Below are 26,612 nucleotides of genomic sequence, written 5' to 3'. Positions count from 1 at the left end.
TTGGCCAATGTACATGGCAGAGGGGCATTGCTGACACATGATGGCATATATCACATTGGTAGATGTGCAGGTGAACGAGCCCCTAATGGTGTGGCTGATGTGATTAGGTCTATTATGGTGTCACTTGAATAGATATGTGGACAGAGTTAGCATCGGGCTTTGTTGCAAGGATAGGTTCCTGGGTTAGTGTTTTTGTTCTGTGAAGTGTGGTTGCTGGTGAGTATTTTCTTCAGGTTGGGGGGCTGTCTGTAAGCAAGGACAGGCCTGTCTCCCAAGATCTGTGAGAGTGAGGAATCATCTTTCAGGATAGGTTGTAGATCTTTGAGGATACTCTGGAGAGGTTTTAGTTGGGGGATGAAGTGGCATTCTGTTACTTTCTTTTTTGGGGGGCCTATCCTGTAGTACATGACTTCTGGGTACTCTTCTAGCTCTGTCAGTCTGTTTTTTTCACTTCAGCACCTGGGTATTGTAGTTTTTAAGAATGCTTGATAAAGATCTTGTAGGTGTTTGTCTCTCTCTGAGGGATTGGAGAAAATGTGGTTGTATCTTAGAGCTTGGCTGTAGACAATGGATCGTGTGGTGTGTCCTGGATGGAAGCTGGAGGCATGTATGTAAGTATAGCGGTCAGTAGGTTTCCATTATAGGGTGGTGTTTATGTGACCATCGCTTATTAGCACAGTAGTGCCAAGGAAATGGACCGCTTGTGTGGATTGATCTAGGCTGAGCTTGGTGGGATGGAAATTGTTGAAATCATGGTGGAATTCCTCAAGGGCTTCTTTTCCATAGATCCAGATGATGAAGATGTCATCAGTGTAGCACAAGGAGAGTAGAGGCATTAGTGGATGAGAGCTAAGGAAGTGTTGTTCTAAATCAGCCATAAAAATGTTGGCATACTACGGGGCCATGCGGGTACCCATAGCAGTACCACTGACTTGAAGGTATATATTGTCCACAAATGTGAAATAGTTGTGGGTGAGGACAAAGTCGCAAAGTTTAGCTGCCAGGTTTGGCATGTAACTAGATCACAAAACTGTGGGGGAGGGTGTTGGGGAAATTCAAGGGGGGTGTAGGGAAATCCCTGGTGCTGAAAATATTGTCAGTGCAACCCCGGGCTGCCCGTGCACTTGAAAGAGGGACTGGAGGGTGGGTAGATGAAGAGCTTGTGAGAGTGGAACCTCAGCCAGATCTAAGAACTGTTCGGAGCTCAAAGTGTCAGGGACTGGATGTGTGTGTGTTTTGAATCCCAATTTCCAGTTCAGTCCAAGAGACCTGCTCTGAAGATTGGATCTAGGCCAGCAGGAGGGGCCTGCTGCCCCCCACTGACGCTTAGCGGGGTTTTTGGCTGGCCTCTCCCAGTACCAAAAGAAAAGGGAATGGATGAAAAGACATCAGAATCCTGAGACTGACAGTCCCCAGGGCCAAGGGGGAAATGCCAACGCTCCAGGTGAGCCTGATTGACAGGGCAGGCAGGCCAATGAGGGAGCCATGAGCCCAGGATCCCATCCTCCGTGTGAGGGAAGCTGCCTGAGGCGAGCGGGGCAGAGCTAAGGGGAGAGCAGCAGCCAGAGATAGGGGAGCTGGAGCAGCTGGGCGCTGGGGTAGCGCAGATCAGCCGCACCGTCAGGGAGCCAGGGCCAAGCTGCAGCGGGGAGCTGCGGGGCCAGAGCCGGAACTGCGGGTGCCGGTCACGCTGGAGCCAGGCGCAGGAAGTGGCTGGGCAGAGCGAGGGGGGCCCTGGCAGGGGCCCAGTGCAGGAAGACTCCCCCAGACACACAGGCTGGACTCGGGGGACAGGAAATGTGACCCTGACCAGGGGGGGTGGGCAATGTTGGGAAGAAGGGCCTGGCTGGCTAGAGCCTGAGGCCTGCGAGGGAGCCAGGAGTGTGAGGAACAGGCTGTGACCTGCCCTCACGTCCCAGAGACGCCAGTTGTGGTGCCCCCAAGCCCACAGGGCGGGTCCCTTGTTCACCTTAACCCTCTTCCATTTTTTCTTATTTTCCTTACAGTTGCTGTTTAATAAATTTTATTTGGTTTGAACTTAATGTGCTGATCAGGGGTCAGGGAAGCGGCCAGTGCAAAGAGAGTACCCTGGAGTGTGGCCACCCCCGAGCACACAAGAATTTCCACTTTCATTTAAAAAATAGTAAATGTCTAGTCCGTTATGCCTCAAAATGTGACCCCTCACAATGGTTCAAAAAGTATAAGGCAAATCAAAAGAATCCCCCAGATAATTTTGAAGTCTCATGATTTGGGAGGCCTGACTTGTGATGTTTGAATGTATTGGGTTGGCAGTACTTGCCGCTTTGTGGAGGGTATGGAAGCACTTATCTTTACAGCCAAGCAAATAATTCATGGGGAATAATTTAGGCTTTGAACCCATCCCATTTCCTCTTCACAAATTCTCCATAAAAAGCTTACAGGGTACTCAAATTTATCCCTATTTCAAAAATAATCACGGGGTGAGTTCAATGAATAATTCTTCTTCAGGAATCAGTTTGCTAGTTAAAATTCACAGTGTGTGGATTGGACACTTGGGTCATATGACTTGACTTCTGTTCCCTGATTGGATGAGCAGAACTCCAAGAAATCTGATTGCTAGAGTGAATGGTCTCCTTTCCTTATTCAGAATTTATTTTGAGGGAATATAATGTACTATCGAGGAGACAGTGTGTTCCAATGGGCAGAGCATTGGCTGGGCAGTCAGGAAACCTCAGTGCAGTCGCAGTTCTGCTACTGACCTGTTGCATGAGCCTGGATGAGTCGCCTCTCTGTACCTCAGTTTCCTCATGTGTTTAATAGTCTACTAACCCATACTGCCCTTTGAAAGGTGCTTTCATAGATTCCAAGGCCAGAATGCTGTATCACACAGGCCAGAAAACTTCCCCAAAATAATTCTTAGAGCAGCTCTTTTAGAAAAACATCCAGTCTTGATTTAAAAGTTGTCAGTGATGGAGAATCCACTACAACCTTTGGTATATTGTTCCAATGATTAATTACTCTCACCAATATAAATGTATGCCTTATTTCACACAGGCTCTGTTCAAGATGGTTTCTGTCAGCCACAATCTCCCAGCAAAATGGTGACTGGCTCTCCTCTTGCTCAGGCTCTCTTCCAGGGGCCCAAAGGTGCTGGTGGTTTTGTTTTCTTAGGTGAAAGAATGTGGGGTTGTCTGCCCCTTTCTTTTCTAGTCTATTGAGTCTTGGAAGCTGATTCTTCTAAAGCAGTGGTTGTCAACCAGGGGCATGGGGTACACAGAGGTCTTCTAGGGAGCACATCAACTCCTGTCAGTATTTGCCTAGTTTTACAGCAGGCTACATAACAAGCACTAGTGAAATAAGTACAGGTTAACATTTCATACAGACAAAAGGAAAAAGTCAGCAATTTGTTAATAAGAGTGTGCTGTGACACATCTGTATTTTATATCTGATTTTGTAAACAAGTAGCTTCTAAGTGAGGTGAAACCTGGGGGTACACAAGACAAATCAGACTCCTGAAAGGGGCACAGTAGACTGAAAAGGTTGAGAGCCACTGTTCTAAAGGATCCCCTCAAAGCAAAGTTTATCCAAGCTGTGAGGAAGGCGACCTGAAGTCTGGTGGTGAAGGCTCCGTGTGTAACCCACACACTTCCTGGTTGTGGTGTCCTGTCTCATCTAGTGGCACCAAGACCACTTAAGAGAGAGAGCTAAAATGAATCTGCGCTGCAGCCTTTTAGCTCATGCGGTAGAGACTCATGCAGTAAGTTCCAGAGGCCCTAGGTTCAATCCCGCTCGCCACCAACAGGGGGTCTGTCAATGTTACAAGTGGGGGCTCATCTGGGATTTCACCCGCTAAGTCTCTGAGCTCGGGATGTGCTTCCTCAGCGAGGGGAAGTATGTAACCCACACACCTCCTGGGTGTGGTGTTCTGTCCCATCTAGTGGCACCAAGACCATTTAGAGACAGTTAAATGAGTCTGCGCTACAGCCCCAGCTAACTGCCAGTTGACTCTTAGCTCATGCAGTAGAGGATCATGCACTAAGCTCCAGAAGTCCCAGGTTTGATCCTGCCTGCCAACAACCAGGGTCTGTCAACATTACAGTGCTCTTTCTCCTCCCCCCACTTGTGTTTGCTGAAATGTAAATTGCTCTGTTCACTACCATCTCCTTCCCCTGCTGTCTTGATGACCCTGTTTGCTGCTTATATAAACCTGCATTCCTTTGTTTAGGACAGACCTCTAACAGCATTTGCCTAGGAAGGGCTGTTGGGTTTTCACAAGTAATGTTGTACAGGGGGAACTCATAACTATGTAATGTTGCATCATGATCTTATTGACTAGAGAGTTGTTAGTTTTCAGATGGTACCTCACAAGGCATATTTTGTACAAAGATTATTACCATCGCATGTAGGGTGTGACAAGAGGGCTGCTTTGGTTCACACATGCTCAGTAGGGCGTCTCCAAGGGTGGAGGACCAATTCCACTCCCAAATTTTAAAAAAAGGGGTGCCAACCTGTTCCGCCAATTCAGACAGCCCCAGAGAGAGACAGCCATATCGGAAGGGTGCTGAAGATAACTGCCAGGAGAAGGATCCCAGCCTATTCAAGGAACAGAGTGCTTGCTGCTTGATCAGCTCAGGAGGGTGTGAGGACATAAATGCCAAATAAGCAGCGCATGCTTTCAATGCATAGGATTAGTGGCCCGTGTACCTTTCAGTACTGAAGAAATCTGTATGTTAGATACTGTTATTTTTCTTTGACTGGTATGTGCTGTATTGCTGTAATGATAAGAGCATGTTTCGATTTATGAGGCGTCTTAGTTAACCCACAGATTGTCGTTTTATCAACAGAAGAATTTTTTTGTTTAGTCTGAGCAGCTTTACTACACTGTGGTATCTTTCCTCCAAATCAGAGCAACTCAGGGTACTGGCATCCGCACCTGTCCCAATTTGCATATTTGAGTTGTTCTCCACAGGTAGGAGTTCTGCTGTCAGAACAGACTGAACCTGCTCACTATCCCTGCAATACAATGGAATTATTACGGGTACGGGTGTAGTTAAAGTTTGGTGGGTTACACTCAGGCCAGGCCCTTGTCTCTGGCTCTTTAAAGGAGCACTGACTCTGCTCTCCCAGGAGTCCATCTCTGCCTGAATACAGGTTGCTCTTACAGGCCCAGCTCACTAGGTGACGTCTACCCTGTCTTTCCATCCAGGCTCCAAGGAAGACTGGAGAACTGAGCAGGATTATGACATCACAGGTATCAAGGAGGCTGAACAGCTGTAACATAAGAACGGCCACACTGGGTTAGACCAAAGGTCCATCTAGCCCGGTATCCGGTCTTCCGACAGTGGCCAATGCCAGGTTTTCAGAGGGAATGAACAGAACAGGGAATCATCAAGTGATCCATCCCCTGTCGTCCATTCCCAGTTTCTGGCAAACAGAACCTAGGGACACTCAGAGCATGGTGTGGCATCCCTGCCCATCTTGGCTAATAGCCATTGATGGACCTAACTTTCATGAAATTATCTAGTTCTTTTTTGAATCCTCTTATAGTCTTGGCCTTCCCAACATCCTCCGGCAAAGAGTTCCCTGGGTTGACTGTGCAGTGTGTTAAGAAATACTTCCTTTTGTTTCTTTTCGGCCTACTGCCTATTCATTTCATGTGGTGATCCCTAGTTCTTCTGTTATGAGAAGGAGTAAATAACAAACACTTCCTTATTTACTTTTTCCACACCAATCATGATTTTATAGACCCTCTATCATATCCGCTGTAGTTGTCTTTTCTAAGATGAAAAGTCCCAGTCCTATTAATCTGTCCTCCTATGCAAACTATTCCATACCCCTAATCATTTTTGTTGCCCTTTTCTGAACCTTTTCCAATTCCAAGATATCTTTATTGAGCTTGGGAGACCACATCTGCATGCAGTATTCCTACCCTTTGTTTCCTATGGTTCAGCTAGTTACTGATCCATGAGAGGACCCTTCCTCTTATCCCATGACTGCTTACTTTGCTTAAGAGCCTTTGCTGAGGGACCTTGTCAAAGGCTTTCTGAAAATCCCAGTATGTCAGTGCACTGCAAGGTCTTCAATGGCTTTTAAACTTTCCCATGGGAACATCGGAGACATAGTCCAGTGAACTTGCGTTCAGGCCTAACAAGAACTCATATGCAACCTGCTGTGAGAAACTCATTTTAACAAGGATGCCCCTGTGCCAGCACAGGCCACAGGTCAAAATGTGTAACTTCAATAACAACAGTATTGGAAGAGCCCAAAATAACCACTACAGGAATGTATTGACTATGACCCCTTACTTCAAATGCACTGTGGCCTAGTGGATAGAGCACTAGATGGAACTCAGAAGACTTAAGTGCTAGTCCTGACTCTGCTACTGTCTTGCTGGGTGACCTTGGGCAAGTCACTGCTCTGCTCTGTGCCTCAGTTTCCCATCTCAAAAAGGGGGCTAATGCTACAGACCTCCTTTGTAAAGTGCTTTGAGATCTACTGATTGAACATGTTAGATAAGAGGTAGGGCTCTTTATTATCTTATGATATAGGGTGCTTTTCTTAAAGCGCCCACTGCTGGAGTCAAGTGATTTATTTGAGAATCTCTGCTCTTTATTTTATTTTGTTAGCCAATTTTAAGCCCATGTGGTTACAAAGAGAAGCTGGAGAGCATGAATTCAGTGCATCCTAGCAGCTCAGACACCAGAAGGCAAATGAAGAGTTCCCCAGATGAATGGTTTTTGAAGATCTCATTATTTTGAAGTCAATCTCATGATTTTGGTGAGGCCCAGCTCAAGGTTTTGGAATGCTTGGGCTGGCGATACCGTGAACGTTTTTCTGCACTCGTAGCACTAGATAATCACTTCAGGGCTGCTTCTCAGTTTAGGCTGGGAGATTCTGCCTCAGTCACAGGGGTATTATGAGTTCCCACAAATAGGGAAAGAATGTCCCTTGCCTAGGGGCTTGAGAGTCATAGAGCTCAGAAAAGACCCAGGGTTTTCCTGGGAAACCTGATGCCCTCTCTTCTGCCTTATTCTGAGCTCAGCAGCTCAGCCCCCTTGAGCGGTTGCCACATCCTATCTCCTGATCTAAGTACAGCATTGACACCTCACAGGCTAGAGGGAGATTGCAGGAGAGCAGTCCCATTCTGACCTAGAGATGACATCAGCACCTGCCTGATGCCAGAGCAGCAACCTGCCCTCAGGTGTAGCCTGGGTACTTGTTGCTGGTTTGAGAGTGTCTGTGGGTCTTAGTGCCTGAGCCCGGCAAAATGAGTTCACTCCTCCTCTATCTCAACTCTGCCTCCTGCCTAACGATCCTGAAATTCACGCTGCTCTTTCTTGGCTATTATGCTGTGATAAGGCTCACCAGATCTGAGGTAAGTGAGACTCCTAGAGAGATGGAAAGGCTGGATTGATGCCAGCTGAATGCAGGAACCAAACATAAGTATTTTTAAATCAGCAGGCTTGGATCATCTCCACCCAAGAGTCCTCGAAGAGCTAGCGCAGGAGGCTATTGGCCTACTGACATTCATTTTTTAACAAATTTAGGATCCTGAGGGAATTCCAGAAGGCTGGAAGTGTGCTAATGTTTTGTCAATATTCAAAAAGGTACGGGAGGTTGGCCCAGCTTCTTACACGCCAGTTAGCCTGAAATAATGGACAAACTGATATGGGATTCAATCAATAAAGAATTAAAGGACGGGAATATATTTATAGCAGGTTAACAATGTTTTATGGAAAATGGGCCATATCAACATAGATGTGACAAACTTATACTTTTGTAAGGTGTAGTTTTTCATATATTCCAAGGCAAGATGGGCCCACTGTGATCTTCTAGTTTGACCCTCCTGAGTAGCACAGGCCAAAGAACTTCCGCACAATAATGCCTAGTGCATATCTTTTATTAAAATGTCCAATCTTGATTTTAAAAATTGCCAGTAAAGGAGAATCAATCCACCATGACCTTGGTAAGTTGTTCCAATGGTTAATTCCTCTCACTGTTAAAAATGGACACCTTATTTCCAGTCTGAATTTGTCTAGTTTCAACTTCCAGCCATTGGACCATGTTAGACCTTTCTCTGCTAGATTGAAGAGCCCGTTTGTAATTATTTGTTCCCCATGTAGGTATTTATAGATTTTTCCTCAAACCACCCTTAACCTCTTTAAGAGACATTGACTGAGCTCCTAAAGTCTATCACTACAAGGCATGTTTTCTAATCCTTTAATCATTCTTATGGCTCTTCTCTGAACCCTCTGCAATTTATCAACATCCTTCCTGAATGTTAGACACCAGAACTGGACACAGGATTCCAGCAGTGGTTGCACCAGTGCCAAATACAGAGGTAAAATAACCTCTCTCCTCCAACTTGAGATTCCCCTGTTTATGCATACAAGTACCGCAGGACATTTGGATTAAAAATTAGCGCTATACAATATCAATGGAGCACAGGTTAAACGGATTGAGAATAGGCTAATGGCTAACTGACAGATCTCAAAAAGTAATTGTCAAAGGGCTCATCGAATGTGGGTGTTTCTAATGGGGCTCTGCAGGGATCAGGACTAGGTCTGATGCTAGTCAATATTTTTCAATGACTTGGAAGTAAATACATAATTGCTGCTGATAAAAATGTACTGATGACACGAAGATTGGCAGAATGGTAAATAACGATGAGGACAGGGCAGTCATACAGAGAGTTCTGGAGAGTTTGTTTGGCAAATGGGGCCCATTCAAACAAAATGCATTTTCACACAGCCCAATGCAGAGTTATACATCTGGGAACAAGGAGGGCATATTCAGCATTGGATTTAACGATCTTTAGTTTTGTATCATCTGCAAATCTGGCCACTTCAATGTTTCCTCCCTTTTCTAGATCATTTATGAATATGTTGAACAACTCTGGTCCCAGTACAGATCCTTGGGGGACTTTGCTATTTATCCTTCTTCATAAACTCACTATTTATTCCTACCTTTTGTTTCCTATCTTTAAACCAGTTACTGGTCCATGTGAAGACCTTCCCTCTTATCCCATGACAACTTACTTTGCTTACGAACCTTTGATGAGGAATCTTGTTAAAGGCTTTCTGAAAGTTCAGGTACACTATATCCACTGGATCACCCTTGTCCACATGTATCAGAGGGTAGCCGTGTTAGTCTGGATCTGTAAAAGCAGCAAAGAATCCTGTGGCACCTTATAGACTAACAGACGTTTTGGAGCATGAGCTTTCGTGGGTGAATACCCACTTCCTCAGATGCATGTGACATGCATCTGAGGAAGTGGGTATTCACCCACGAAAGCTCATGCTCCAAAACGTCTGTTAGTCTATAAGGTGCCACAGGATTCTTTGCTGCTTGTCCACATGCTTCTTCACTCCTGTGACATTACGTCCCATATTCTTTATAGAAATATTGTTCTATGCATATGGCATAACTACGGTATGTTTTATGCAAGATTGGTCATGTGAGATATCATTGGAAAGGTTATGATTTACTGAATGGGATTATCCTGTTTGTATGGATGTATCTTTTCTGTATCTGAAGTTAGGAATATGGGCTCTGTATCAATTACAAAAGTGCTTGCACCAGGGGAATGCCCCCAAACAGTAGGCAAACAGCCTGGATGGGCCATTAGGAAAGTCAATAGGACTTTGAAGATACTAATCTTCCTCCTTCCTGAGAAGTTTCCTGGGATGGTGCTTTGACACTGCAGGGTCATGTGATCGTGTCATCTCATAGAATCATAGAATATCAGGGTTGAAAGGGACCTCAGGAGGTATCTAGTCCAAGCCCCTGCTCAAAGCAGGACCAATTCCCAACTAAATCATCCCAACCAGCGTTTTGTCAAGCCTGCCCTTAAAAACCTCTAAGGAAGGAGATTCCACCACCTCCCTAGGTAACCCATTCCAGAGCTTCACTACCCTGCTAGTGAAAAAGTTTTTCCTAATATCCAACCTAAATCTCCCCCACTGCAACTTGAGACCATTACTCCTTGTTCTGTCATCTGCTACCACTCAGAACAGTCTAGATCCATCCTCTTTGGAACCCCCTTTCAGGTAGTTGAAAGCAGCTATCAAATCCCCCCTCATTCTTCTCTTCTGCAGACTAAACAATCCCAGTTCCCTCAGATGGACATCATTTTGGACTGGTGGTATTTTTCCACTAGGAGGGAGTGGGGGAGTCAAACTGGGAGACAAAGGATTCCTGTCATAGCCAAATCCTATTTAAGGCTTGGAAATGAGTTAATCTAGGTTCTTCTCCACCACCTCCATGCCCAAAAAGGAAGACTGCCTGGAGAAATAAAGGAACTAAACATTGAGGGGGTAGGAGAGCGAAGGGGCTGAGCCCAGGGGAGAAAGATCTAGCCTGTGAAAGGAATACCTGGATATTTAAGCTGGAAGCAGTGCAGTTTACCTTCAAGAAACTTTGCAGCTCCCAGGCAAGTGGACAGAACTCATGCCAAACTGTTGTTGTTTTTTGGTGTAAAACAGCTGCCGTTTAAGGATGATATAGGAGTTATATCAGCACTTGTTTGGGAGGATTTGCATAAGCCATTCATGGCTTCACCACTCAGGAGTAGCATGGCCATCCCAAATGCATGCAGATAAAACCCCAATATCATGCATTCCCTAAATATGTATATAGGAAACACTGTTGTCCAGATGTCGGATTTCTCCCCCAAGGTCTGAATTCCGTGCATGGTATCTGGGGTTAGTTGCATACCCTGCAATCCTAAAACCTGCAGAGTTTTATCATCTCTGCAGGAAAGAGAACTTTACAGGCTCTCTCCTTCAATGCTTATAAACTCTGCAGTCTCCTGGTACCAGTAATCCCTGTTTCTCCAACCCCTGGATTGTCCCGGTGACTCCTGTTATGGGTTGTGCTTTGTGCCCTATATTGGCTGCATCATAGGAAAGCACAATGCCTACCTATGATGCCTCATAGTGCAATACTCTCCCAGAAGGAAGAACTTCCCTCTGGCCCCACATGGCAATCATCTCTGGCTCATTGTTCTCCCAGGTTTATTGAGGAGTTCTTTTCTAACCCTGCTGCTTTCTTTGTGTGTGGCAGGCTTCTCCGAGGAAGAGGAGGCACAGAGAGAAAAAGAAGAAACCGAAAGGTAAGCAGCCCCTGACTCCATAGCTGCAGTGGCAGACTCAGGCCCCATGCAAAGCAGAGAAATAGGGTCTATTCCCCTACCTGCCTCCCCTCTTCCTGTGAAGGCACAGTCATGCCCAGAGTCGTGCAGAGGCACTGGCTGGGGCTCTGTTCACAGGCTGCTTCTGAAATCTGGGGCAATAGGGTGCTAGGAAGCAGAGGGTGCCCAAGCAACTCAATGTCTCCTTTATGTTTCACTTCCGGCAGCTTTTGGACACTGTGAGGAAGAGTTGGAGGAGGCTTGTGCATCCCTAGAGACATGGTAAGCAATGCCCCCCTCCATAAATCTGCAATGGTCAGTCCCCTCCTTTAGCATCATGTAATTCATCCCCACTCAGGGGGCGTAGCCCAAGTAATCCCTCCCCTGCCCCAACCTATGTATCACGCAAGCAACTCTTCTCCTTTAGACTCATGCAATTCATTCCCACCCTGCAGAAGTTGCCATCTCTAATCCACCCCCACGCCTTGTACAGTGGGTCATTCCCTTCCTCGAGCATCATAAGGCTCATTTAACCTGGGGCAGTGTGGGGGGGAGTAGATTGTGTCGACTGGAATGGACCATCCTCCACTCCCAAGAGGAGGAGAAAATGTTTTCTGGTGAGGTGGAGAGGTCAGGAGGAAGGCTGGCCTTTCTGGTATGGTGAGTAGGGTGAAAGGGATCCAGCAGCATTTGGGTAATGGCCCCTCCTCCAGTCCCCCAGCATAAGTTCCCAGTAGGATTTGAACCCTGGATGTTCAGCTCTGCAGCATAAAGCATCCCTTAGAGCTAAAGAGGTAGCTGCATTAGTTGGCAGTTATAGTAGGCTGTTATCCTATATGTTGATTAGCTTCTGTGGAAGGACCATGACACACATGCTGCCAGCAGGATACACTCTCACTTCCACATCACTAGACAGGGATCACCTAATAATCCAGTTAACCCAAAACTAGAACATCCAAGGCCCGGGTATTGCAGGGGAGGATGCTGCCTGAGTGGAGAATGGGACAGAGAGTCTTTTAGTGCCGCACCTCTGGGTAAAAGAGGGCCTGAGGGCAGGGCCTGCACTCAGCTTTCTGCTCTCTCTGTTCCACAGCTGACCTGTGCCCCTGAATAATCTCCCCTTGGCTCAGAGCCTCAGGCTCCTTGAGAGGAGGCTACAGTACATGGCCAGACACCTGGATGAAGTTCTGATACTGTAAGGCAACTGAATGGGGGGCACCAGACTGGGGGCTGGGTGGGAGGGGATAGTGAATGTAGAGAGGAGGGAGCAGGGAAAACCAGACACTCCAGGATCCTAAAATAACAGGTGAGATGCCAGTGAAAGTGAGGTGAGGGATTATCAGAAATTAAATGCAGAGACTAGAAGTCGGGGTTGTGAGTAGGATCAAATCCTTCTGTATGGCAATATCTGCCAGCAGGCGACTGTCTAGCACCTGCCTGTGCTGTGTCTGAAAGAAAAAGCAATCAAATGACACACTGTGAGGGGGTGTCCATCCCACATAGGACTGGAAGGGGCTAAGGTGGCCAGGCAGGCCCACTAACTCCACAGGGTGCACCTGGAGGAAGAGCCAGGGAGCAGGGAATTGATTCCAAGCAGCTCACCTGGGCAGAGCCTATAAAGCCAGGAAGCTGGCAACGGACAGGGGCTGCCGCTGGGAAAGGGCAGCCCCTCCCTGGGAAGAGGGGGGAGTGTTTGGAACTGGCACACCCAGGGGAAGGAGGGGAACCAGGAGTAGGAAGCAGTCCAGGCTGGGAGAGGAAAGCCCAGAACTGCTGGGTTGAGGGTCCCTGGTCTGGAGCCTGCTGTGAAGTGTGGGCCCGGGTTTCCCTACCAGCCACTGAGGGCAAGGCATAGACTGGCAGGGCAGTGAACAGGAAGACTGTCTGGGTCACTGTGGGAGTGACAGGCAATTGAAGGACTGTACCCTGGAAGAGGGGGAAACGCTGAGTGGCCTAGCCAGGGGACTGAGTCAAGAAGAGGACACTGCAGTTCCCGGAATGAGAGAGAGATGATGTGACCACATGCGACAATTGGAAGGGGCATTGACCTCGAAAGCTAATCCCCAGAGTAGGCACCAGACAAGCAGTGAGTGGGGCACCCCGTGGTACACCCCAAACATGAGTCATCAGCTAGGTTCAAACCCAGGACCTCCACCACTAGAGAAACTCCATTAACTGGGAGCAATAGTAGGTTGTTAGCCTCTAATGTATCAGCCATTAGAAGAGGACAGTTTTCCAGTGGGTTAGAATGTAAGAACATAAGAACAGCCAGACTGGGTCAGACCAAAGGTTCATCTAGCCCAGTATCCTGTCTTCCAAAACTGGCCAATGCCAGTGCAGCAGAGGGAATGACCAGAACAGGGAATCCTCAAATGATCCATCCCTTGTTGCCCATTCCCAACTTCAGACAAACAGAGACTAGGGACACCATCCCTGCCCATCCTAGCTAATAGCCATTGATGAATTTATCTAGTTCCTTTTATAGTTTATAGTCTTGGCCTTCACAACATCCTCTGACAAGGGTTGCACACACATGCTCATATCTTCCTAATTGTTGTTAGCTAATCTTTCTATTAAAATAGCACTAGGTCCCACAATCATGCTCAAGGCTCCATTGTGCTAGGTGCTGCACATGTGCGTGTGACAAAGGGGTTATCATTATAGAGTGTCAGCTCCCCCTCTCAGTCCTTTGTTAGCCAGTTGATGTCCTTGTGTCAGAGTGTGGTGTGCAATGCATACCTAGGCACTGCCCCATTGCACTACAGTTGGAAGGCTGTGCCCAAACCCTGCCTTTGCTCAGCAGGGCTATGTCCCATCTGTCCCTGTCTGCTTTCTCCCACAGGCCGAGTGTATCGACATCTTTGATGAGCCAGTTCGCCTATTCCTCTATGGAATCCACCATCTCTTCCCTCTGGAGTCCCAGCTCCTTTTCCCTGAGAAAAGCCTCTGTGACTTGGGCAGAGCCCCTATGCCACACAAGGGAGATCATGCCTGTCATGAGCTGGGAAGGATCCACTCATCCCATCCAAGCCCAGCCTCTCCCCAGGCCTCCTGCCCACAGCAGACGAGACCGGCGAGAGCAGACCATAGGTCTGGGCCAGACATCAGCCCAGGCCTCAGACTTCAACATCCAACAGAAGCATCTGCAGAGCCAAGTGGGGGCTCCACAAACCCCCATCCTGGGGGAGCCATTGCTGAGTGAGTGGGACACCAAGCAGCAATTGGAATTAGACAGATTCTCCCAAATGTGGATTTCCAGCAAAGGTCCCAAAGCCCCTGAGATCCGACACCAGCCCTCAGCATGCACAGGAGATCCAGGAGCCATGTGTCTGCCCCTCGGGATCCCTGCCCCAAAAGGCTCACAGGATCATGGCATCCCCTGAGGCCATCCTGGCGAGACAGGTGCCCAGGGTGGTGGTCAAGCTGCAGGATCACGTGGCTCAGAAACGCTCAGAGATCCAAATGAAGGCGTTTCCTAAGATGGTGCAAGAGTCGCACAGAGATGCTCCCCTCCATAGAGAGACTGCCCTGCCTGGGTCACTCCGCCCCACTAGGGAGCCAGGCAAGCACAGGACAGCGGCATTCCCAACGATGGGACAACAGCCTGCCCACCCCATCCAACTCCACATAAGGCGTCAGCATCTCATCATGCAGAGCCCCCGGCAAAGCTGCCACACACCGTCGCAGCCAGGGGAGCCAGTGTGGAGTTCAGTGAGATGGAGACCGATTTCCTGCAGTTGGGGAGGCAAAGCACAAGCTCCTCTTCTTCCATACGTCCTCCAATGCCAGTGGAAGATACCACCATGGAGACGGGCAGGAATGATGGCGTGGCAGGACACCAGATTAATCCAGATCGCTGCACTCTGCCAGCAGGGGTGGATCTGACATCACCACCTCCAGAAACCGCAATAACAGAGAAGACACTCACTGCGACACTCCACCTTTATAGGAGCGAGTTGAGAAAGCCCCTTACCAGTTTGAGTGGAACCAAAGGGACTGAAGAGAAGCTGGAGCTGCACATGGAGAGGAAGGTTATCTTGGGAGAAGGCTCCTGCCTGGGGCCAGGAGCACAGGCAGGTGAGGGCAGGGCAGATCTTCCCAGGACCCAATGCCACCAGGTTGCCCCAGAGGCACCAGGCTCTGAGCAGCTAACAAGATCCACCATTGACTCTCTCATTGCTGGGTAGGCTGCACACGACCTGCAGATCAAGCACCTGATGGAAATGTTGAGCAGCTCCCGCCCCTTGGTGGGCCAGGTTTCAGTCTGCCGCAAGGCACATCCAGGAAATATGAAGGGTAAGAAAACTCAGAAGGAGACATCTGCTGAGCTGCATGGTCTTCAAGACATCATGGATTCACATGGGTTCAATGGAACTGTGAATTCAAAGCTCTCCAGGGACCAGCTGCCAATCAAAATCTGCAAGAAGTGCAGTAATCTTCAATGGAAGAGATCAGCTGGCTCTGCAGGTGCTGACTTGCCCAGAGAATCCCATGGAATTCCACAGCGATGGACTCCAGGAGACTCCTCAGCATCATCCAACCACAACAAGATGCCAGTGGTGTGGCTCCTTCCAGCAGACAAGAGCAAGATGCAGGATGGAATGGGGAAAACGGCTCCCACCAAGCAACCAAAGATGGTGTCCATTGCTACAAGTACAACAGGGCTTTTGCAAGCTGGGGAGAAAGCAACTGAGAGTCCTGACGGTTCTCCTCCAAAGTCACCAAAGGCCTCCGGAGCTAGGACACCATCCCCTTCAAGAAGCAAAGTTCCAATTCTCAAACAGATGTTAATGTGCCTCAAGCAAACTTTCAGCAAGCTTCAAAACAAAGTGAAGTCCCGAATGGCCAAGGACTCTCGTTCAAGAACACCTGACACTAAATATACAAAGCCACCCTTTTGGAAGGCAAGGGCCTCCAAAGGTGTCCAGTTTCCATACTACTGAATCCCACCCTGCCAGCATGACCACTAACAGAAGGGGCCCATGAATTCTAACATCTCCCTATCATCCAGAGAGTCTGGTAAGCATGGGCTAAAGTGGCTGAGAAGAATGGCTTGTTATCCTGGGACACAAAGACTGATGTATAAGTGACTCTCCTTGGGGTATGACATTTAAACCTAGATTCCAAGATGAAGGAGGGCCTGGGGGCTTGGATGAGATTGAGTGTGTGGCTAGCTCACTGGATTTGTTACTTTACCTCATGTGGTTCAAGAATCAATCCTTCCTTCAAGAAGAGCTGATACTAAATTTACAAAGCCACCCTTTTGGAAGGCAAGGGCCTCTAAGGGTGTCCAGTAGTACTATTAGGGCCCTACCATCAATCAAACCCAAACCGGCCCCTTGACCCTTAAAACCCCACCCCTTAACCCCTTAAAGCCCACCCACTTATCACCAGAAGTCCCACCCATGGGGGTATTACTTCCAGGTCTAGGCGGACACAAAGTGTATCATGTGACCCCTCTAAGAACTCTCCCACTGCCCTCTACCAATCAGGAGGGGTTTCGCCCCCATAGGCCTGCCCTGACAGGTGATTTGACCAATTAGGGGTGTCCCAGGGTGGGGTGACCCATCCAGATGTGGCTCATGTGACCCCTCTAAGAACTCCTTCCACTGCACTCTACCAATCGCGATGGGTTTCGGCCGCATAGGACCACCCTGAGAGTAGATTTGGCCAATTGGTGGTGTTCTGGGGCGGGGTGACCCACCCAGATGAGGGTCGTGTGAGCCCTCTAAGGACTCCTCCTAGCGCCTTCTGCCAATCGGAGCGCAACACTATCACCCCATATGTCCCAGCACCGGGGCAGAAGAGGCCATCTTTTACCAAGGACACGTGCTTTAGAAATCGTGGAAACATGGACTCCTTCATCACCCCTGTGAGCACTTTGGACTTTGTTTTAGCCCTGAGGGCCTTTGGACTTGTGTGGAGAAAGCGCTACATGAGTGACAGTTCCACGAGGGCCCTTTGACTCAGCCGTTGATGGATATGCCGGAACCCAAAACCCAAACTCTCGTGAGGCACGCCAATGAATGTGATGGTCTCTCATTGTCCACCCCCCAGAGGTGGAAGGCGAACGCAGCTTGGGGGAGTCATCGGAGGACAAGGTGAATGGAAAAGACACTGCTCAGGTAAATGAATGATTAAGAAGTGACCGTTGATGATGGAGTGTAATAGGGTTAGGAACCGGGGGGTGGGGTGGATTGTGTATATTTAAAAACAAGCAGTGGGAACTTACACTATTTCTTTTCTGAAAATCTCTCGACAGCTTGACGATGCCTTTCTAGAGGACCCAGAGGCCTTGGACAGCGTTGCATCAAGCAGCGAAGATAAACCGGGCTCTCCTTGTTTTTGCTCAATGCCGATACAAATTGTTGAAGAGGACTCCGAGGACGACGGCTATGAGGAGTTTAGGAGGCTTGGCATGGAACTAACTGAGCCAGTGCCACGTCGTGAGCGTAAAAAAGTCATGTGGACTATTGTACATGTTGCTGTTTATGCTGTCCTTAATCACTGCCTTAGGGAAAAGCTTTTTGAAGATTGTGAGGGTTGCGTCATAGATGCGCCAGCCCAACGGCACCATGACTGTGTGACTTGGACTTCAGTAGATATAAACTGCAAGCTCTGGGGCCTGTGTGCTGAGCTGAGTTTGGAAAGCTTATTAAACACTGTTCTTGCCACAGGTTATGCTATGCAATGTCTGTACCTAACCCAAGAACATTTAGCATAAGGGGTGACCTTGTTAAATGCTGTGCAATTTAGTGCAGACCCTGACCGTGTTTTAAAGAAAATGACCAAACTGGAAGATGCCTGTGTCACATTATTGACTTGAACTGAGACCATATAGAACATGGTTGCAACCAAGGTCCTGTAGTGGCACCAAATCTTATGTAAAGGGGGTCATATAAGGGGTCTAAGACCAGGTTATGGGTTGCTGATTATGATTATGCTGTCTGTATGAATGTGTCATTTTGTAGTTGAAGTTATGAATATTGGCTCTATCCTGTCTGTACCTCAAACTTATGCTATGCTTCTTGGTGACATCCCAGACGAGTTGGTATTAGCTCTGCCTAGCCTGCTTGATGGCCTATTAAGGACCATCAGCTACACAATTGACCCATTGAGAGAAGGCAGATGCGCCTTGTAAGTCAGCAAAGTATTCAGGAACTTGCCCATGTGACTCTAGACTCCGTTTTGCTGGTAATTTTCCATAGTAAGGACAAAGAGGTGTTCTTACACCTGGAAAAGACTATAACAGGCTGATGCCTCGTCTCCATCTTGTCTTCAATCCTGCTTCTTACCTCTGGAGGGACTTTGCTACAAACTGAAACTCTGAACAAAGAACTGATGACCCATCCCAGTTGGGGATGTACTCCAGAGACTTAATTTAAACCTGCAGTTTATTCTATCACTGCTACAAACCTGAACAAGAACTTTGCCATTACTGTATGTAACTGATTCCATTTAACCAATTCTAGCTCTCATCTGTATCTTTTTCCTTTTTATGAATAAATCTTTAGATTTTATAGATTCATAGATTCTAGGACTGGAAGGGACCTTGAGAGGTCATGGAGTCCAGTCCCTGCCCTCATGGCAGGACCAAATACTGTCTAGACCATCCCTGATAGACATTTATCTAACCTACTGTTAAATATCTCCAGAGATGGAGATTCCACAACCTCCCTAGGCAATTTATTCCAGTGTTTAACCACCCTGACAGTTAGGAACTTTTTCCTAATGTCCAGTCTAAACCTCCCTTGCTGCAGTTTAAGCCCATCGCTTCTTATTCTATCCTTAGAGACTAAGGTGAACAAGTTTTCTCCCTCCTCCTTATGACACCCTTTTAGATACCTGAAAACTGCTATCAAGTCCCCTCTCAGTCTTCTCTTTTCCATACTAAACAAACCCAGTTCTTTCAGCCTTCCTTCATAGGTCACATTCTCAAGACCTTTAATCATTTTTGTTGCCTTTTTCTGGACCCTCTCCAATTTCTCCACTCTTTCAGTACCTGTTTTCCCCCAATTACAAGGTTTCATCCTGAGAATTTATCGAAGATGAAACTGCATGTGTCTTGGAAGCACGCAAAAGACCGGTACTCAGTCTCTGGCAATACCAACGTCTTCATAGCCTGTTTCACCACCGCTTATGCCTGCTTAGAACTATACAACCTCCTAGACACTGACTTGGTGATATTTGTGAAAAGGGAGGATGAGTGGAATCCCCCTCTGGGGGATTATTTAGGGGACCTCATGAGTGATTATTTTAATTTAAAAATAATAATCTGTGTATTTTTTTCTGAATTGGTCTTTTTTTAAAAAAAAAAAACTAAACATCAATTGTCTTTAAACCCCTCACCTGGGGTGCTATATTGGGTAACATGGCTATGAAAATCATCGCAAAATACACGTCTGTGCTTGTTGAAACATGTTTTGAGCAAGGCTAGGCATGCCCAAGGAATATCTCATTGGTAAATGTCTTTTCATAACCTTTTTCAAAAGCTCCTTTGGTTTTAGATAGTCTCACATGGTTGCATTTCTCAGAGGGGCAACAACCGGTTTTATTTTAAACCATCTTCGTAAACCGTTTTCCATACCTTCAAAGAATTTGAAGATTAACATCAGCGGGTCTGGAATGTATAGTTCTGTGAAACTCTGGTTGTAGCTCTTTAAAGTCAGGTAATACATCAATGTAGCAAAAGGTGGTATGGGCTGTAAAATATCTCCACATCCTAGTTTTTAAAGTTCTGTTAAATCGCTCTACAACCCTTGCTTTGACTTCATTATTAGTAACAAACTGGTGAACTCCATGCCACTTTAATAATCTGCTTAAAGGTTTGTTTAAAAATTCTTTCCCCCAATTGGTTTGTAATTTTTGAGGCACGCGACCTTTGCTGAAAATAGCTTGAAAGGCCTTGGATACCTCACCACTCGTCTTGTCTTTTAGGCCTAAGGCCCAGGCATATTTGGATAGAATGTCTATCACTGTTAAGATGTACTTAAAACCGCTGTCGCATTTGGAGAACCGGTGCATATCCACCAAATTTGCCTGCCATTGCACATCCACATCTGAAACAATGGTCTTATTTCTTTGAAAACGTATTCGAGCCAGTTTGTGTAAAGTGAAAAAAGAATAGTACTTGTGGCACCTTAGAGACTAACAAATTTATTTGAAAATAAGCTTTTGTGGGCTACAGCCCACTTCATCGCATGCATGCAGTGGAAAATACAGTAGGAAGATATATATATATGCACAATGGGTGTTACCATACACCCTATAAGGAGAGTGATTAGTTAAGGTGAGCTATTATCAACAGGAGAGAAAAAGAACTGTTTGTAGTGGTAATGAAAATGACCATTTCCAGCAATTGGCAAGAAGATGTGAGGAACTGTAGTGGGGGAAATAATAAGCATGGGGAAATAGTTTTACTTTGTGTAATGGCCCATCCACTCCCAGTCTTTATTCAAGCCTAATTTAATGATGTCCAATTTGCAAATTAATTCCAATTCAGCAGTCTCTTGTTGGAGTCTGTTTTTGAAGTTTTTTTGTTGTAATATTGTGACTTTTAGGTCTGTAATCAAGTGGCCAGGGAGACTGAATTGTTCTCTGACTGGTTTTTGAATGTTATAATTCTTGATGTCTGATTTGTGTCCATTTATTCTTTTATGTAGAGACTGTCCGGTTTGGGCAAAGTACATGGCAGAGAGGCATTGCTGGCACATGATGGCATATATCACATTGGTAGATGTGCAGATGAACGAGCCTCTGATAGTGTGGCTGATATGATTGAGTCCTATGATGGTATCCCCTGAATAGATATGTGAACAGAGTTGGCAACAGGCTTTGTGCAAGGATAGGTTCCTGGGTTAGTGTTTTTGTTGTGTGGTGTGTGGTTGCTGTAGGTTTGGGGGCTGTCTGTAAGTGAGGACAGGCCTGTCTCCCAAGATCTGTGAGAGTGATGGATCATCCTTCAGGGTAGGTTGTAGATCCTTGATGATGCACTGGAGAGGTTTTAGTTAAGGGCAGTGGCGGATTAACAAATTTGCCGCCCCTAGGCCCTCAAAAAATTGCCGTGCACCCCCCCCCCGCGCACCAGCTCACCTACGCTCCCCCATGGCAAGCCTGGAAGGGAGGGGGGAAAAGGGAAGTTGTGGAATGCTAGGGGGATGGCGGCGGTGGAGCGAGTTACCCATGGGCTCCAGCTCACCTCTGCTCCAAGTGCGCAGCTACTCATTTCTCCCTCTCTCCCAGCACTTTCGCGTGGCAAGCCTGGGAGGGAGGTAGAAGGAGGGAAGCGCGGCGCGCCTGGGGAAGGAGGCGGGCCAGGGATTTGGGGAAGGGGCAGAATTGGGGAGGGGGCATGAGCAAATTTGACGCCCTAGGCCTATGCCTTGTTGGCCTAGGCAATAATATGCCACTGGTTGGGGGCTGAAGGTGATGGCTAGTGGCGTTCTGTTACTTTCTTTGTTGGGCCTGTCCTGGAGTAGGTGACCTCTGGGTACTCTTCTGGCTCTGTCAATCTGTTTCTTCACTTCAGCAGGTGAGTATTGTAGTTGTAAGAACGCTAGATAGAGATCTTGTAGGTGTTTGTCTCTATCTGAGGGGTTGGAGCAAATGCGATTGTATCGTAGAGCTTGGCTGAAGACAATGGATCAAGTGGTGCGGTCTCAATGAAAGCTGGAGGCATGTAGGTAAGTATAGTGGTCAGTAGGTTTCCAGTATAGGGTAGTGTTTATGTGGCCATCGTTTATTAGTGCTGTAGTGTCTAGGAAGTGGATCTCTTGTGTGGAATGGTCCAGGCTGAGGTTTATGTTGGGGTGGAAATATGTAAAGTGTAAGTGTCCTTGTCTGAAAGCCAAGCTGTTACTTGTCTTCTATTTAAAGTTTTACTATGCTTTCTGGTCACTTGAGAAAGAGGGTTCACCCCGCCGCAGCTCCCAACTTTCCTGGGGGTGTAATATATTTTCTTTAACAGAGCTGCCTGTGTAGAAATGACTGTTACCAGTACCATCTTTTACTAACACAAATATGAAGGGGGACACATTTATATTGACACATTTAAATAAATGAGTTTTATTAATCACCTGGTTTAACACGACCTTTTACAGCCGCCTGTAAAAATGGACACCATGACCCCTACCAGAAGGGAGTCTGAGCTGGTTCATTCTTCCATTTTGTCCTCTTTCGGATTTTCCTCTTGAGATCTGTGTCTCAGACATGAGCAAAAACAGCTGATGCATGATATATTTACTCCCACGGGGCTACCGATGTCAGTTCTCAAAGGTCTCTAGAAAGGCATCGTTGAGCTGTTAAGAGATTTTCAGAAAAGAAACAGTGTAAGCACCCCACTTCTTGTTTTTAGATTTACACAACCTCCCGGTTCCTAACCTCATTACACCCCATCATCAACCGTCACTTCTTAATCATTCATTTACCTGAGCGACATCTTTTCTGTTCACCTTGTCCTCTGGTGACTACTCCAAGCTGCGTTCGTCTTCCACCTCTAGGGGGGCGGACAATGAGAGGCCTTCATGCTCATCAGGGTGCCTCACGAGGGTTTGGGTTTTGGGTTCTGGCGTAGCCATAAACGGCTGAGTCAAAGGGCCCTCGTGGGAACGGTCGCTCATGTAGCGCTTTCTCCACACAAGTCCAAAGGCCCTCGGGGCTAACACAAAGTCTGAAGTTCTCACCAGGGTGGTGAAGGAATTCATGTTTCCACGATTTCTAAAGCCTCTTCTGCCCCGATTGCTCGGACTTATGGGATGATGGTGCTGCGCTCTGACTGGCAGACGGTGTTGGGAGGAGTTCTTAGAGGGGTCGCACGACCCTCTTCTGGGCAGCTCACTCCGCCCCGGAACACCACCAATTGGTCAAATCTGCTCTCAGGGCAGTGCTGTGTCGCTGAAACCCATCGAGATTCGCAGAGGGCAGTGGAGGAGTTCTTAGAGGGGTCACACGAACCACTTCTGGATGGGTCACCATGCCCCGGAACACCTGATTGGACAAATCTCCTCTCAGGGTGGGCTTATGGGGGCGAAATCCCTCCTGATTGGTACAATGCAGTGGAAAGAGTTCTTAGAGGGGTCACATGACACACTTTGCTTCCAGTCATGTGTTCTTCTTGACCCAGGAAGTAATATTCCCCATGGGTGGGACTTCCAGTGACAGGTGGTCGGGGCTTAAGGGGTCAAGGGGCAGGGTTTAAGCCTCCAAGGGGAGGGGATAGGGTTTGATTGATGGTAGGTCCCTTATATTATTTCTGGTTTCCATACTACCGAATCCCACCCTGCCAGCATGCCTATTAACAGAAGGGGCCCACTAATTCCACCATCTCCCTAACAACCAGTGAGCCTTGTAAGCATGGGCCAAAGTGGCTGAGAACAATGGCTTGTTGTCCTGGGACACAGAGACTGATGATGAGACTCTCCTTGGGGTATGACATTTAACCCCAGATTCCAAGATGAAAGTGGGGCCTGGGGCTTCAATGAGATTGATGGTGTAACTAGCTCACTGGATTTGTTATTTTACCTCATCTGGTTCAAGAATCAATCATTCTTTGGCAGATGCATTGCCGAAGTCTCATCCTTACAGATGTTTTAGCCACGTGTGTGAATAAAAGCCAACAATCCCTGGAGAAGGAGAATAGCAAACCCTCTAAGTTTTCAGAAACTGACCTGGTGTTAGACATCGAAGGGTGGCAGCAGTGGGCAGAAATATCCCAGAGATGTTTATACTAGAGGGTGGAAAGCAGGGGACTCCATGGGGCACTTGGTTTGCACAGGGCTCAGAAGAGAAACTTCCTAGGAGATAAAGGGCAGGGCTTTCCTGGGGTGACGGAAAGTTGGAGTTTGGCATTTCCAAGTTGGCAGACACAAGACCCAAGGGAGGGGCTGGGGCAGGAAGGAAGTGAGGCCCTTGAACCAAAGGGCGAAAGAAGGAGAGATCTGCCACAGACCCGAGGGGAGTGCCATCCAAATGGAGTATGACTAACCCCAATTTCCCCTCTCTACAGCACACCATCCAAGAGCTGAGATGTCATGGGGCTAGGGTGTCGGAGCAGGGGAGGGAGATACTAATAATTAAAGGGAGCTTTAGTATAATGAATGGCCACGGCCAAGCTGTGGAAAACAGAGATCTCAAGAACTGAGGCCTGGATAGTTGAGGTGCCTTCAACTTAAACCGCAGTCCACTGCGCCTGCATTCCATATATTAGCTGAGCTTCCTGGGCTCGATTACCTGCAGCACAGGAACGTAGCAAGGCCAAGGTTTGGAGAGCAGAACATGGGCCATCTATCTAGTGTCTGGGAGAAGACAAGTGACTGGAGAGAAGGTTCTGCTAACCCCCTTAGAGAGGCAGGTACTATTACAGCAGGACTCTCCAGCCTTAAAGGGATAGCAGCCTCAAGTACAAGCAACCCATTGGCTAGCCATCCCCAGCATCACTGGGTGGGGGGAGAGGATGGAAGGGGTGACACTAGGACCCAGGGAAGGTGTTGTAGCTGATACCTCTACAAGGAGCTTCTCAAGCCTAGGAATTATTGAGGTATCTAGCCCAAGGAACCTGATGACATCAACTTCTGACAAAACCAAGTACTGGTTGGTTTGCCCAAACCATAAAGGCCCAGGAAGGTTATGGGTCTATTACAGGAGGGGATGGGTCAGGTTCTTTGGCCTACAAGATGAAGGATATCAGACTAGAAGATCACAATGTTCCCGCCTGGCCTTAAAGTCTATGAGGAACTTCTTTGCTTTCCAAGAGATAGGAATGGCTCAGAGGGGATCCCACATAGTTAAGACCCCAAAACTTCTTGAACCCCTCCCAGTTGTGATTCCTTCTTCCTATGAGCTCATATCCCTTCCCAGCTATGCCGACCTCTTGGGGCCAGATTCACCATAGGGCTTAAGTGCCTAACTGCTGCTTTAGGCACCTAATGGCCAGAATCAGGCCCCACTGGGATGCCCAACCCCCTGCCCAGCTGCTGCTCACCACTGCAGGGTCCTAAACTCGCTTGACAGTGACATTTTTTGTAGTAATAGTTCACTAGGCATCTGTGTTTCTGAGCATGCTCCCTGCAGCACCCACACCAGGGCGGGAGGAGTCTGGCCACCTAACTTGGCTGTGGGGCCCAATCAGGCTCCTCTAAGTGAGCTTACAGAGGGTGAGGGAAGGATGAGGAGGTGGAAGATCCAGTGTCCAGGCTCCCTGCATCAATGATTTTTTGATTATTCCCCCCCGCCCCCGCATGGAACAGCTTCAACAGGAGTGATTGAGGGAGCCCCTGTCAGGCTGTCCCAAAGCCCAGTGTGTTCATCTGACAGGTGGCAGATCCCCATTCAAATTCTTCTCCCCTCAGCTAGAGAGTGGGCCTTGAACCTGGAGTCTTCTCCACTGCCAGCTTTTGTGAATCCCTTTCTCAGGTGTCTGTCTTGCCCCAGTTGTTCTACAGGGAGCCCACACACCAACCCAGGTTTTGTGAATCATCTAAAAGTTAGGCATGGTGACGTTCACTGTCACCACACCTCAGTGAATTTAGCTCTTGGTGTTCTGTGTCAAACTGGGTGACGTTCTTTGGATGAAGAGGATTATTAAATGAAAAATGCAGTTTCGAGTGACCTGAAATGAATAACGCATTTGACACATACAGTTTTGGCCAGTCACAAAAGGACCAGGAGAGAAGGAGAAAGGTGCTTCTGCTGGTGGTGTTGCAACTTCTCTGCCTTTAGTCCAGTGGTTAGGCTGCATTTACCCTAGCTGTAAAAGGCAACTGTTCAAATCTCTGCTCTGTAATAGACCCACCAGGGACTGTCCTTGAGTCACTGAAAAGTCTGAAAAATTTCACATACAGTTTGACCCAAAACAAAACTTTAAAATATCGTATTTCTCATAAGTACCACTGAACTGAAATAGCCATTGTTTGCCCTGCTCTAGCTCTATATAGAGCCGACTGTGGTAGTGCCTAAGCATCCAATCAGGGAGTCTCTGCCACTGTTTGATCAAGGGAGGACCCCCCTCCCTTTAGCCTGTAGTAAACCCCATGTCCCAGGAGGCCCTGTGCTACAGACAGGAGGTGCTGGGGCAACCTGCATTGGTTTCCACATTTAAGCAACACCCCCAAAACCGAGCCCTGACAGAGGCTCCCTGGGCAAGCAGACTTACATCAAACTGTCTGGGACGGGAACTGTTTCAGCCTTGTCCCTGGCAGCTCTGCTCATGTGTGCGCTGGTTGCTTTGGGAGCTGCACTGCCCAAGGTAAACGCTGCCTCCCTTCCCCCTCCAACACCCCAACACCCTGCCCCAGCCCAGAGCCTGCACCCCCCATTCAAACTTCCTGCCAAAGCCTGCACCCAAACTCCTGCCGGGGCCCTCAGCCGTCCTCCCACACCCCTGTCCCAGCCCATAGCCCACCCCCGCACTCAAATTTCCTCCCAAATCCCGCACCCCTCACCCCTCCCACACCCCGACTCCCTGCCCAAGCTCAGAGCCCGCACCCAAACTTCCTCCCAGAGCCCT

The sequence above is a fragment of the Gopherus flavomarginatus genome, chromosome 1 (assembly GCF_025201925.1).
Source record: "Gopherus flavomarginatus isolate rGopFla2 chromosome 1, rGopFla2.mat.asm, whole genome shotgun sequence".
Taxonomy (NCBI): domain Eukaryota; kingdom Metazoa; phylum Chordata; order Testudines; family Testudinidae; genus Gopherus; species Gopherus flavomarginatus.
This window is presented reverse-complemented; position numbering follows the sequence as displayed.